The sequence below is a fragment of the Callorhinus ursinus genome, unplaced genomic scaffold (genome assembly GCF_003265705.2).
Source record: "Callorhinus ursinus isolate GAN/ISIS: 27379988/994484 unplaced genomic scaffold, GSC_fseal_2.0 scaffold6, whole genome shotgun sequence".
NCBI classification, from domain to species: Eukaryota; Metazoa; Chordata; class Mammalia; order Carnivora; family Otariidae; genus Callorhinus; species Callorhinus ursinus.
This window is the reverse complement of record NW_027397068.1, coordinates 42764060-42777654: the sequence shown is the minus strand read 5'-3', so window position 1 is coordinate 42777654 and position 13595 is coordinate 42764060. Positions and strand designations below refer to the sequence as shown.

The 13595-nt window shown below is 41.2% G+C and overlaps 1 non-coding gene across 1 annotated transcript; it reads left to right on the top strand.

Moving 5' to 3' along the window:
- The first annotated feature begins 13250 nt into the window (after positions 1 to 13250).
- Positions 13251 to 13386, top strand: LOC112819491 (U4 spliceosomal RNA). Its single transcript, XR_003206871.1, has one exon. It is a non-coding gene; the product is annotated as a U4 spliceosomal RNA (small nuclear RNA).
- The last annotated feature ends 209 nt before the right edge of the window (positions 13387 to 13595 follow it).

The following is a 13595-nucleotide window of genomic DNA, read 5'->3' as shown; positions in this document are numbered from 1 at the left end:
TGATTTCCTCATTCAGTCATTAAAAAGAAAAAAAAACCACAAAATACATTGACTCATCTCTGAGCTGAGCACTGGCCAGACACCAAGAATAATGCAAAGCAAGCAAATAAATGAAGCTTCCCATTAGGATATGCTTCTCTGACAGAGTTCCCCAAACTTATAAAGCTTGCCCACAGAATTCAGCCCTGCAAAAAAGTTAATTCCTTCATCACGCTGAGAACCAGCCCTTGGATACGCTGCTCATATTTACAGGACGTACTGATGACATGTTTCTCCCCATTAGAATGATCTCTTTTTTGCATCTTCCCCAAAGATACTTAGGATTCTTAGGAACGTTAGTTCATTTATCTCTCAGACTCCCAGAGCATGTATAACAATGCTAGTTTGTTTGAAACGAGGCGAAATTCTAAAGTTTGGACCCATCTCCGTATCTGTGAAGGTCGGGATGGGTCTAGATTTGACAACAAGCTGATGGACACAGCACTGTTTTCTAAATGTTCTGAAAGTTAGTAAAGCTGATTACCTCTCAGTCTTGGGCAAGGACTTACGGTAAAGATTTTGAAACTAGAAAGAAATCTGCAAGTAACCTTCAAGTTTTTCTCATTTTATGAATAAGGGTAGCAGAGTAAGAGCTTCTATTTTTAGCTCTGCTACTGTCCATATTTGGTTGTCTTTAGGCAATTCCAGCCAACGTCTTTTGAGTATTATCAGTATCTGCCTTATCTACCACATAGGATTTTAAAGAGATTATAGATATGAAAGTACTCTGAGAAGGCTGAAGTGCCCTGTAGATGAGCTGCCTCTGGAAAGGCTAAGTGGATGCTGATTCAATTTTCTAGTACCTGGGAAGTGGTTTCAGATAAAGCAAATCAGGACTGTTTCTTTAAATGAGATAATATATGTAAAGCTCCCACTATAGTCTCAGGCTCCTAGTGAGTGCTCAATAACTGTTTGCTCTTATTATGATTATTTCTTTCCTCAGAAATATATGATCTCAGAAAATACAATCATTTCAGAGCACTACATGGACCAATCACACTTAAAAATAAACTGTCTTGTTTTATCCTGAAAACAGTATGTGCATGGGATATCTTTATCTTGATGAATACAAGCCAAAAAGCAAGATTTTCAGGTTGAAGGAGTAAAATCCATGCATTAAAATTTGGAATTGATCCCAGAGAGCAAATTGTATCCCTCAGTAAGTCCTTACCTTTCTTCATCTACATTATTTAGCTACAGTATCTTGGTTAAAACTTTGTTTTCAAGGATCAGATCTGAAAGGATACTTAGTGTCTTTTGTATAATCACTACACATGTTTATATCAGTTTTCCTACAAGTCCAAATCTGGGGAGGAGCCCAGATAATTATGATACTCCCAACTTATCCACAGCATTTAAATAACTAGAACACAAAGATAAGATCATTTTTTAAAAAAGATTTTACTTATTTATTAGAGAGAGAGAGAGAGTGAGCACAGCAGGGGGAGCGGCAGGCAGAGGGAGAAGCAGGCTCCCCACTGAGCAGAGAGCCCGATGTGGGGCTGGATCCCAGGACCCTGGGACCATGACCTGAGGTGAAGGCAGCCGCTTAACCGACTGAGCCACCCCGGCACCCGAGATGCGATCATTTTTAGCAAATAGTCGGAGCTTCAAAGAACAAATTCCTTATTAAAAAAAAAAACAAAACAAAAACAAAAACTCACTTTAGCAAGAGGTTTGCATTAATTTCTTTTTAATTTTAAAATATTTTATCTCCATCAATTTGTTATCTAATAGTAGAAGCTACTGAATGGGAATAGTCATTCTCTGGATGGGGACATGCAAAGACCATGTGAATGTGCAATTTAGAAGTGATTCTAAGAGAAAATTATAAATAAATATCTCAGACCACTGTTACCCATTTTACAAACTTCCTCCCCAATTTGCATTTTTCCTCATCTTGTCCATGGGCTGATGTTTACTTCTGGGCTGGGCTGTTACTCACAGGGCTTCTAACTGGGCATTTGACTTCAACTGGATTTTAATTAAAATGGATCCAAACTGGAATGGGGTGCCTTGCGAGAGCGCGACCCCTGTCACCGGATGTTCAGTGAGAGTCCTGATGGCTCTATATATACTGAGGATGCTGAGGAGAGCATCCTTTGGGAGTTGGCCTCTCTGGCTAATAAAGTCGTTTCCAATTCCCGAGATTTTATTCTGAAGATCTAAGTTACCATAATCATATTTCTTTTTTGCTTTTATTGTCTAACTATTCCATTCGTATGAGATATTTGGCATTTTACTTAATTTGATGCTGCTCACTCCTTTGGTATTCATGCAGCTGCGTACTTGATTTTAAAACCACTTGAGAATTGCTGGTCCTGCCTTAAGCAGTTGTCACCAAGACCCCCCAACCCCTCAGCCCCTAAGACAACTCACTAGTAGAAGAGCTTCCTAGGGGGAAGAGGGGCAAGTCTGGAGTGAAAACAGGACTATGGATCCTAGAAACTCAGCTTAGGGAGTTGGATGCAAGGAGGCAGAAAGGAACATAGACCATAGGATGACTTATATTGCTATTTAGGAAGCAGATAGTGAGATGTGTAAAAATAATCAAGGGTTTTCTCAAGGAAAGTGAAGGGGGCACATCCCAGCCAGTGACTAGTGGAGTTGGGTTTGTTCGGTGCAGCCTTGTTCAGGATAACAATGGATTAAGAGTTTAAATTGCCTAGTGGGGTTGTCCCACAGTTGTAACCTCCCATCCCTGCTCCCAGGCCCGCCCCACTTCTATTTCAATGGAGTTCTTTATTTCTCTTGGGTAGGTTCAGCTCATCAGTACGGACCTGCTTTAATTCTCTTAGAGCCCTCCAAACATACATGCCTTGTGAAATTTGGTCCCTGGGTAATTGAGCCATGCTCAGCCACCTGCTTTTATGTTGCAGAGTGGGAAAAGTAGCCGTGGCCAGTTGCTGAATTTCTTCCAACAGCAATTTCAGAAAGATGTGGGGGCTAGTGAGGAGTGGTGATTCAAGTCCTTAGGTAAAGGAGAGAAGGGTGAACAGAAATGGATGTTAACTAGACTTACTGTGATTATCTTGTAACATATACAAATATCGAATCATTATGTGGTACACTTGAATCTAAGACACTGTATGTCAATTACAGCTAAATTTTAAAAAATCAGAGAAACCTGGACCCTAAACTATGGAACTGTAACATTTTAGAAGCAGCAGATACCTTAGAGATTATCTTGTTCGCTGATCCTCCACCCTGACTGCCCATTGGAAACCCCTTGGTTGCTTTTCAAAACAATGCCAATATTGGCGCTCTACCTTAGACCGATTAATTTCCTTGAATTGGCCTCATGGAAACTACCTTATTTTTGTGACAAACAAAACGAGAAGTGGAGTTTCCGTTCATTACACCAGGTCCCAGAGCCAGTGGGGGCAGAGAGGCTGGCAGCCTCAGCGCAGCGAGCTCCCACCAGGAAACATTTTGGTAAAGGCTCATTTCTCTCCATTTCATTTTTTTTTTTCAGTCCCCGATGGAAATGGTAATCCTCTATTTCTTTATGGCATTTCTTTGCCTCTACACTCACCAAACACCAACTACATCTTTGAAGGATTTCTCTTGCAAAAGAACTTGGAAACTCCAGGCTGTTTTGTTTATTTAAAGAGTCCGTGACCAGAGACACCTGGGATAAACGAAGATCATGTGGAGTTGATGAAGCCCCCCTGCATAAACACACACACACACACACACACACATCTTGAGATGCAGTTGACCAAGTTGGTGGGTTCAAAAGGGTAAGAAATTCGATTGGAATGGGCTAAACATACAGGAAAGCATTCTCGTCTTCTCCCCCCTCCCTTCATTCCAACCCCTAAGTTACGCTGTGGTTAAGTGGGTCACATGAGAGCCTCCCAGGTGGCCCAGCCACCCTCAGGAGGAGACACTTGTGGCCGTCTGACCTGAGGGCAGCATTTTCCATTACAGAAGTGAAATGAGGCTATAAGGCTGGAAAGGGGACATTGTCATTGAATGGTGGCTGACTTTTACAACCCAGAGCAAAAACTCAAAGCTTTCAGTCTTCCCTCACTCCCTCCCCGCCACATTTCTTTTCACAAAGCAACAAATTCTGGCTGGTTATCACTTATGCTCCACCCCATTCTTCTAAGTTGCTTTTGTGCAGGAAAATAGAGAACTGTTTTCATTGCCTTATCAGCGTCCCAGGAAAGGGGAAAGGAGCGTCTGGCCTGCTATCTGCGCCTTGCATAGGGACAATGAAATGCTGAAAACAGGCTCCATGGGCAAGGGGCTGCCACTCCAGACCCGCAAAGTGAGCCTCTGTAAGGACCAGGGAAGGAGGGGCTCTGCTTAGCCTTCTGAAAACATAATAGCCCCTGGGGTGGGCTGCCGCAAACAGGAAGGGTGTGGGCAGGATCTGAGTGCAGGGGCCATTCTGCTCCTGCCGCCCATTCCCACAGCCTTTGATCAGTAGGCAAATGGCATTTTGTGCCCAGAGATAAATGCTTGGTCAGAGGGCGTGTGTGACTGTGGAGGGGGATAAGGATTAACGATGAAGATGTTTTATAACCTGCCTTAAGGATCTGTGTTTTAAACCTGGGATCAGGGAGGTGCTAACGACAAGGGAACAGAAAGATTTTCATGGGGGCATTCATTCACTCATTCATTCATTCATCAGACATTTTTTTATGCATGCACCCTGTAAGTTCAAGGCACCGTGCTAGACAATGGAGGAGATGCAATGGTGAATAATACACAAGCTCTTTCTCGTCTAATATGGCAAATCTCAAGTGTAGGGAGGTTGTTTGGGATGGGAGAAATTGTGGAGCCAGGTAGCAAGAGGTGGGGTACTCTTTTAGCCTGTATACATCCTTCCCTGTCATAGACTCAGATATACACTGCCCTCACCTCCACTCTTCCCACCGCGGGCCTTGTGCTCTGCAGTTGAGAATCACTGTGAACTAGGAATGTCTTGGGCCTGTGAACTGAGTGGAGACAGAATAATAAAAACAAGGGAAACTCCTTCTTGGTCTAATTTGCAAAGCTAAGACTCACACAAAAACAAACAAATAAGCAAACAACAACAACAATAAAAACAAATAACCAAAGCTTCTAAATACACAGTAAAGAGTGTCATTGCAATCAGGGAGATGGAGACCTAAATGAGAGCAGAGAAGAGTGGCTCCTTTCAGTGGGGACAATGGTGAGGATGGTGATGGTGGGCATGTGAAGAAGAGCCCCAGGGAAGGCATGGTTCCTTGGATGAGTTGAAGTTGAGATGTGTGGTGATGGCAAGAGGGGCTGGGGAGGCTGGGAAGGGTAGAAAGAACATTTTGGGGGCAAATAAAACATTATAAATAGAACACAGTGATGGGGTGAACATGCCTGATAGAAAATAGCTCACTTTGGCTGAGAATGTATATGTTTACTCTGGAAAATATTGGAAGGCTATTCTCCAGAGAGCTTTGAATGCAGACTAAGACCTTAACCTGTGATCAAGCCACAGTCTGTGGGGGAGGGGGGGTTGTCCTGTCACCCATCACTTACCAACCCTAGACTTTTCCACAGCCTAAAGGAAGGTCCCTGGGTCCTGTGGTGAAATGCCCTGCCTCTGGGCCACACACACGATTTGAAGACAACACACAATGAAAGGTCAATAAATGGCTGGAACACTTTCTGAAACTCCAGGCAAAGGTGTCTTACCATTCATTGATCGATTTATACCTCATGGAGGTGTCTTCTTTAATTTATAATTAAATTATAATTTATACTATGTAATTAATTTATATTTAAAATAATTTTTTAATTTATAACTTAATAATGTCCTGGCCTTGGGAGTATAGCACCAAACAAAAAATGCAGAGTCCTATACCCAAGGAGCTGATATTCTAATAGGGGAAAAGCAGCCAATGAATAAATGTAGTGAATCGGGGTTATAAGGCAGACTAATGCTGGGTAAGACATTGAGAGAGATGGTGTTGATGGGTTAGTTTACAGAGGGTCGTCAGAGAAGGCCTTTCTGATAATTGAGTACCATTTGGGCAGCAACTGACTGAAGTGAGGGAAAAGCATTCCAGGCAGAGGGAGTTTGGGGGAGTTTGGTCACTTCTATAGTGAATGGAAGGAGGAGGGACATTGCAAAAATCCACTTAGGATGGATACATACACCTCCTCTCCGAGGTGAGGAGACAAGTAAGAGAAAGCCAGGGTTGTATGCTTGATCTGGAAACAATCCCATGCCGCTGTTGGAAGCTCTGCTCCTTGGGCAATTCTGGGTGTTGTTTCATGTAGCCTTCTTAGGATGGAGGCAAACAAAGTTTACCAAAAATATCTCCATAAACCCTGATTTTGATGAGCAATCCTGGATTAGGAAAACATTGTGGTCTAGAATTCTTCTACGACACTGAAGGTGGTTTTTGCAAGGAGAGTATGAATTTTTTAAAGGGTGGTGGGTTGTTAGGGATGGAGAAGTCCTTCTTATAAGTCAGTTGTTTATTAATTCAAAAAAGGCTTCTCCTTTGAGGTGAAAGGGAGGATACATCTTTCTTGCCCACTTGAGCCACAGCTCACCAGTGAACAGTGTCAGCGTTTTCTTTGGCAGATAAAATCCCTGTTAAAACACTACAGAATTTGGTATATTTCCCCATACCCTACAACTGCTTGCTACTTCCCCAAACCTTATGTAAATATAGTTGGGAAGCTTAAAAAAAAAAAAAAAAAGCATGTGTAATAAAAAAAGAATGTGTGTGGAAAAACTGGTAAGCGGAATGAATCTCATATTTTGGTATACAGTGTGCTCCTGAGAACGGGAGAGTTGACCCACAGCTGTACTCACTTCCTGAAGGCTAAATACAAAAAAAAAAAAAAAAAAGAAGAAGAAGAAAAGAAAAAAGAAAAGAGTGTTAATTTTTAAAGAAACATTTAGGCGTAATTCAAGAGGCCTTGCCAATATTAAGGTTGGGGGTGCTTCCTCTTATAACTAGTATCATACTTTTAAAATATTTTCATTTTATTTTCATAAGATAAGGGAAACTGTAATCTAAAAGATAAACACTTTTCTCTCTTCTTTTCTTCTTTTTTTGTAATGACATTTCTTTAAGCATGATCTTACCTGGAAGACCTCTTGTTAAGGAAACGAGACGTGTTTGAATGCGCTTTCCTGGGTTGCTGGGGCTCTTTTCTGTTTTGGCCCCTGAGGGATCTTAACCATGTATATGTCAAGACCTCTCAGATAGTGGCACATGTGGCAAGTATAAATGGATTATTCAGCTCCACGCTCATCAAACAGGGCGTTTTAAACTAGAAAAGGAAACCTATCCGAAGAGACTTTAGTTTGCTCTGTATTGGACCCTGGAATTAAGCATGCATACATATGTACATATATATTTGCATACATACATCAATCTCTAGAAAACACAGCTTCCATTTTTCCTCTACTTGTGACCACTAACCTTTTTCTTTTTTCTCCAAATCTCTTGAAAAATAGTGCAGGGCTGCTTTGATGGTTTCTTTGTTCTTTTACAGAGCAACAGACTCTTGACCATGAAACTCTAGCCTGTATGCAGATCTAGGTTCTCACACTTGAGGAGCCATCTGCCCGAAGCTTAGAACTCTAGAGTGACTCTGTGGCCCTTTGGTATCCTTGTCCGAGCCCAGCTGCAGGTGGATGGGATGAATGAAAGCCAGGGGGAAAGAGGGTCTCTTCCCATCTGCTCTAAGGTGATGTGCTTTGGAGATAGCTATTTATTTGTTTAGTTAGTTAGTTAGTTGACAGTGCAGGAGAGAGTGAGAGAAAGCACAAGCAGGGGGAGCAGCAGAGGGAGAGGGAGAAGCAGACTCCCCCCTGAGCTGGGAGCCCGATGAGGGACTTGATCCCAGGACCCCGGGATCGTGACCTGAGCCAAAGGCAGATGCTTAACAGACTGAGCCACCCAGGCACCCCTGGAAATAACTACTTTTGAATAGTCTGTCTGACCTAATTGGAAAACCCAGGATATGGGGTATAGAATCAATTGCCCTGTCTTGGGAATTTTCTTAATTTCTAGGGCAGGTCCAGGATAAATCAAATATTTGAGGCATGGATAAAATCCATTAGATCCCAACTTGCAACAATGGACAGAGGACTTGTTGGGTATAGTTCATCTTTCTTTGACCACTTTGTAGCTCTGAGAAACTGAGTATGCAGCCTCACCTCCTTGAGTTTCTACTACCTAGACTCCATGATGGGTAGCAATTTCTTCCTCCCAGTGGGATTGTGACGCTTACATGAGACACTGTTTGAAGAGGACATCATCATTCCTGGCACTTAGTGTCGGATGTATGTTCATTCCCTTTTCTGTGACTATGAATGGGATGTGAGCATTGGCTCAGGAGCTCAGGTTTTAGCGGCAGTACCATATTCTCAGACCCATCTGACATGAATGCGTGGTATTAACTATTTCAGATTTACTGGTGAAATCATATGAAATTCCACTTTCTTAAAATCAGCATTAATTCATGCAACATGGATATCTGCTAGACTCTCTGCTAAGCTCTGGAGGTATCAATGAAGTACAGTCCTCATCTTAAAGCAGTTCTGAGTTTAGGGGAAGGCCCAGCACATAACAGACAAGGATTACTTCTTGTCAATCAAGCAAGGAGGATGGAGGATGAAAAGGTATTGGGGTGGGGAGGCATTTTGAATAAGGACCCTGAATGAATCAGATGGAGGTGTCTCAAGGAACCTACTTAAAAAAACACAGCCCTTAAATACATTCATTCTAGAAGTTTAATTTTTATGAGTAATTTTTTTTGTCCTTCTTACAGTTAACTACAAAAGTTAAGCCCACTTTATCACCTTTTCTTATTATGTGCTCTTATGTTGGTGTTTTTTTTTTTTTTGTAACCTCAAATCCTATTTACCAAGAAAACCACTCTTTCTCCCACATCTTTTCCAATCATCACATCAAAAGTAGCAGGCACTCAAATAATTAAATTCACTGAGCTCTCTCAAAAATGTAGATCTCCAGGCCCTGGATGGCTCAGTCAGTTAAGCGTCTGACTGGTGATTTCAGCTCAGGTCATGAGCTCACGGGTTGTGGGACTGAGCCCAGCCTGGGGCTCCACACTCAGCGGGGGGTCTGCTTGGGATTCTCTCTCTCCCTTTGCCCACTTGTGTGCACTTTCTCTCTCTTAAATAAATAAATAAATCTTAAAAAAAATGTAGATCTCTATGGGTGTGTTGTCCAAGCCACCAAGACTGTGCTGAGGTCTCTGAGCACCACAGATACCTATGTGCAAGTTTACTGTCTTCGAGGCACATGGATATATGCTTGGTCTCAATTGCATATCAGCGTCAGGGTTCATTCAGGTGTATTGAGCCTGAATAAGGAACGAGCAATACGTGGTCCGCTGGTCATTGTGTAACACTGAAGCATGCTTTTGTTTGAGTTTACTGTTATAATGACTTGTGGGTTCAAGTTGTGTTTATATGGCACACTCACAAACAAGGGGAAAAAGGAAAGGGTTCAACTAGCAAGCTGATCATGCGCCCTTCGTGGAATACTGACGATTTTATTATTTTCTAACTTGGCCAAATGAGTGAAGTATCTTAGGAGGTAACAGGTACAGATTTGGACAAGTGTTCCATCTGGTGTAGGTTATTTTTGTTCCAGCTTAACTTCTTGAAGATCTATTTTATACGGAACCAGCATGTACACTTGCATGTGGCTTCACATTTACTTTTATGGAAAGGTGAAACTCCACATGCAGACTGAGGCGCCTGGCTTTGTAGTGTCCAGGCTCATTTACAGCATAACTGCCCCTTCTACCACCTGGGGCATTGCCGATGTAGCAGTTAATGATGCTCACTGCTTTGATTTGCCAGAGTGTAGGGGAGAAAAGTAAATACTATATTCCTATAAGGTAGAACCAATTGCTGGCTTCTCTTCTCACGATAATTTTTTTTTTCCCATTTGAAGTAGCCTGTGTGAGATGCAGATGGCTCAGTGATCCCGTTATACATGGCATCTCACACATCTTAACCAATTAGAAAAGGCTGTAGAGAATTACATGGAATTAATCCCATCCAGAAGGTGTAGGGACAGCCTCAACTACTCAAACTCTAGTTACTTGGTTTACAATGTCACAAGAGCCCCTTGATGGGATTAAAGCCGTGTATCTCCAGGCAGTTTGTCTATTATTTCTTGTGAACTCTGTGTGTGTGTGTGTGTGTGTGTGTGTGTCTACAACTGTGTCAGCATTTGTCGGGGGTTAACAGTAAGCTCTCACATTCATTTTATTCAATCTGCCAAGCCATAAGGCCCTTTGAAAACGGCCACTTCTTTTATACTTATAAAAAACATGCCATTTAGTTGACTTCTCTTGACTTTTTCAAGTGTTTGTTTTGAAGTTTCATTTATACAGGAACTAGGCATAATCACCAATAAATTTAACTTTAATAACTCAGACCCTGGGAGCCTTTCCTGGTTGGCAAAAACTTCCCTACATGCTGCAAATCCTCCTTATGGGATATCCTATTTCTTATCTGAAGTTGAAAGTCAGGATTAATCCAGATGATTAAGAAAATCTTTCTAAAGGATACCCTGCATCCTCTTTAAAATTAAACTCTCCTTGGAAGTTTCCTTTCTTTTCTTACTAAAATCATAATGTCAATGATAAAAGTAAAAGTAGATCACAGGAGTTTGGGTGTTTTCCCTAGGTATTTTTAAAATTCAAAGACAGTGCGATCCTCCCTGTTTCTTAGACCACAAAAATGACATTAGAATATAATTTTCAGTCTAATTACTAATACTCAATATTCATTTTACAATGTATTCAATATACTAAAGAAGTTGCAGGAGTATATAAAGGAAAAGTTTTTGATTCTTTCAATGAAATTATCCATTTGAAAAGTTCCCACATCCTATGTACCACATATATGTGCTTCAGGAAATACATGTACACACACACACACACACACACACAATTCACCTGCTCTGTAAATTCTGAAAGCCAGAAACTCTTCTGCAGATAGCATTACTGAAGATTTCCCTCCCTTCCTTTTTGCTTTCTAAGGCCTGGAACTCCAAGGCTCCTTCCCAGACAGTCAGATATGCTATAAAAAGTAACATCAGCCATGGGGAATATAGAGGGACAAGGGATATGCCATAAACAGGGACAAACATCTTCCTCTATGCAAACCTGCCAGATCCCTTTAAGCAGAGAACTGCTCCTTGTCTCCACTGTGGCCCCTTTTTCCTGTCCAGGGACCAATGAACTGGGGCTTTCCCTCCTAAGTGACCCACCGTGAGAGGCTTAGATAAGGCACAAAGTTGCCCTCAATAGACTTCAAACCCCCACCTCTGGAACAAAGTGGAAAAGTTATACTTTTGTTAGCACTCTATCAAGGAGAAAAAAACCCAAGGAAAACATCCACTGGACAAAGCCTACTTTGTGTGCCGAGAAACCCTGATCCTGGACTATTGTCTCTGGTCTTATTTATGCAAGAAATGACTTTTCAGAGTTTTAGCAAAATTATCAGCAGGGCAATTATAATACTCTATGTTTATTTGGTTAGTACACTCTCTATTATCTAGGGGAAGAAAACATTCAAAAAATTTTCTTTAAACAAAAAGTTACAGAGGAAAGAATAAAATGTTCATTTCTGAATAGGAAAGCTCTCACTTGTGAAATGCCCTGATATGATAAGAAATGTACTTTATGCCAAACCTTATGAAACTTATTCTATACATGTGCTGTGTAGACATATCATATGCTTACGCTTTTTTATTATGTAGTATATATATGTATACATAATATACATTATGATTCCAACAATTTATGTGTAAGCAAGTGCATCTATGAGACCCAATGGCTTTTCTTGACTAACCCCAAATCCAAGTAGACTTTAAATTATATGTAGTGCTTTCAGTTTGTGGGAGAGGCAAAGAGCACTAGAGCACAGAGAAGGAGCGGGGGACGCATGGGTTTAGGGGATCCATGGTCCAGGTTCTGAGTCTCAATTCCACACTTTACTCATTAATAGACCCTAATAAATATGATTTTATTTTGATTTTTGAGCTGTAATATTAGGATAACCTTAATATCTCCCTTACAGACCTGCAGTCACACATGTAAAAACCTCCATTGCAAAGTAGGCATGAGAAATAAGCTTTAAAGATGGTTAAGTGCCGGAGGTAGGTAACTGCAGAGTGACTTAATTTTCTTTCTGCCTCCCCTGGAGAGGACAAGGGGGTCTTGAGAAACCTTTGCTATAATATGCCAGTGAACTTTTAAGCTAAAATCTGTCATCCACTCAACAAACATCTATTAGTGATTCTGGGCCAGGCTCTGTATCAGATACTAGAAGAGTTCTGCAAAGTGATTCAGGGAGCTGCAAACGTTTGATTTGAATTTTATTTGAGAAAAGAATAGAAATGGCAGGTGTGTTTGATGAGCTGTTTATTAACTCTTTTTTTAAGATTTTATTTATTTACTTGAGAAGGAGCATGAGCAGGGGGGAGGGGCAGAGGGAGAAGGGGGAGCAGACTCCCCGCTGAGCAGGGAGCCTGACTTGGAGCTTGATTCCAGGACCCTGGGATCATGACCAGAGCTGAAAGCAGACTGTTAACTGACTGAGCCACCCAGGCGCCCCTAAATTAACTCTTTTGACACCACTAATGTCTTAACTTGTACACTCAGGTTAACTCATTTTTGTGTAGACTCAGAATATAACTTCTCCTGCCTTCTCTGAAAATATTTTTATTTCTAAATGTGCCATTGAGTAGGAACATAATGATGCTTAAATGTTCCTTTAAAAATTCAGGCCCACCCATGTGTGCTCATGTATAAGCACGCAACTGTGTTATATGAATGTTGGGCTCGGTTAAATGCTGTGTCAGGCCTGGGGATCTGCCCAGAACATGCTCTGTGCCCTATGTAACTACAGGTTCGTGCAAAAACAAATGACAAGCTACCTTATTCAACAGTTTACGACACCATAAACTTGGGTGCTTCTCTTCTGGCTTTTATATTTATGAAAAGGAATGAACAGTTATTACATTATTACTGATGATACAGTTTTTGAAATGAAATATTCCTAGCCACTTTTTCGGAGAGTATGTGGAGATTGCAAGGGGAGCTCTGCGAAAGTGTTACCCTTTGTAAAGACTTCTGCGGTTGAATTAGGATTTCATTCTTAGTACTGTGCAACCAAGACAAAATCCAGCAAAAAATGAAATACTGAGACTGATTTCAAATTACTTTCCAGCTTTGCACAGTGGCAGTTTCGTAGCCAATGAGGTTTATCCGAGGCGCGATTATTGCTAATTCAAATTACTTTCCAAATAAAAATACTGGTTGTGCTCAATGATGATTTAGTAATAAGTCGATGTTATAAATTAATTATATAGAAGAAATACACTAGTAAAATAATGTTTTGTCTGTTTCTATGCCGGGGCGTCAAGTGCTATTGAACAAGTATGGAAACCATGGCTTGAGGTATGACTTTCTCCAAAAGGAAGGTCATGGGAAGAGAGCAGCAGAAGTGCTGCAAAAGTTCTGCTTAACACAGTGCTATTTTCATTGTTTCTGGAAAAAATGGAAAAGTAAGA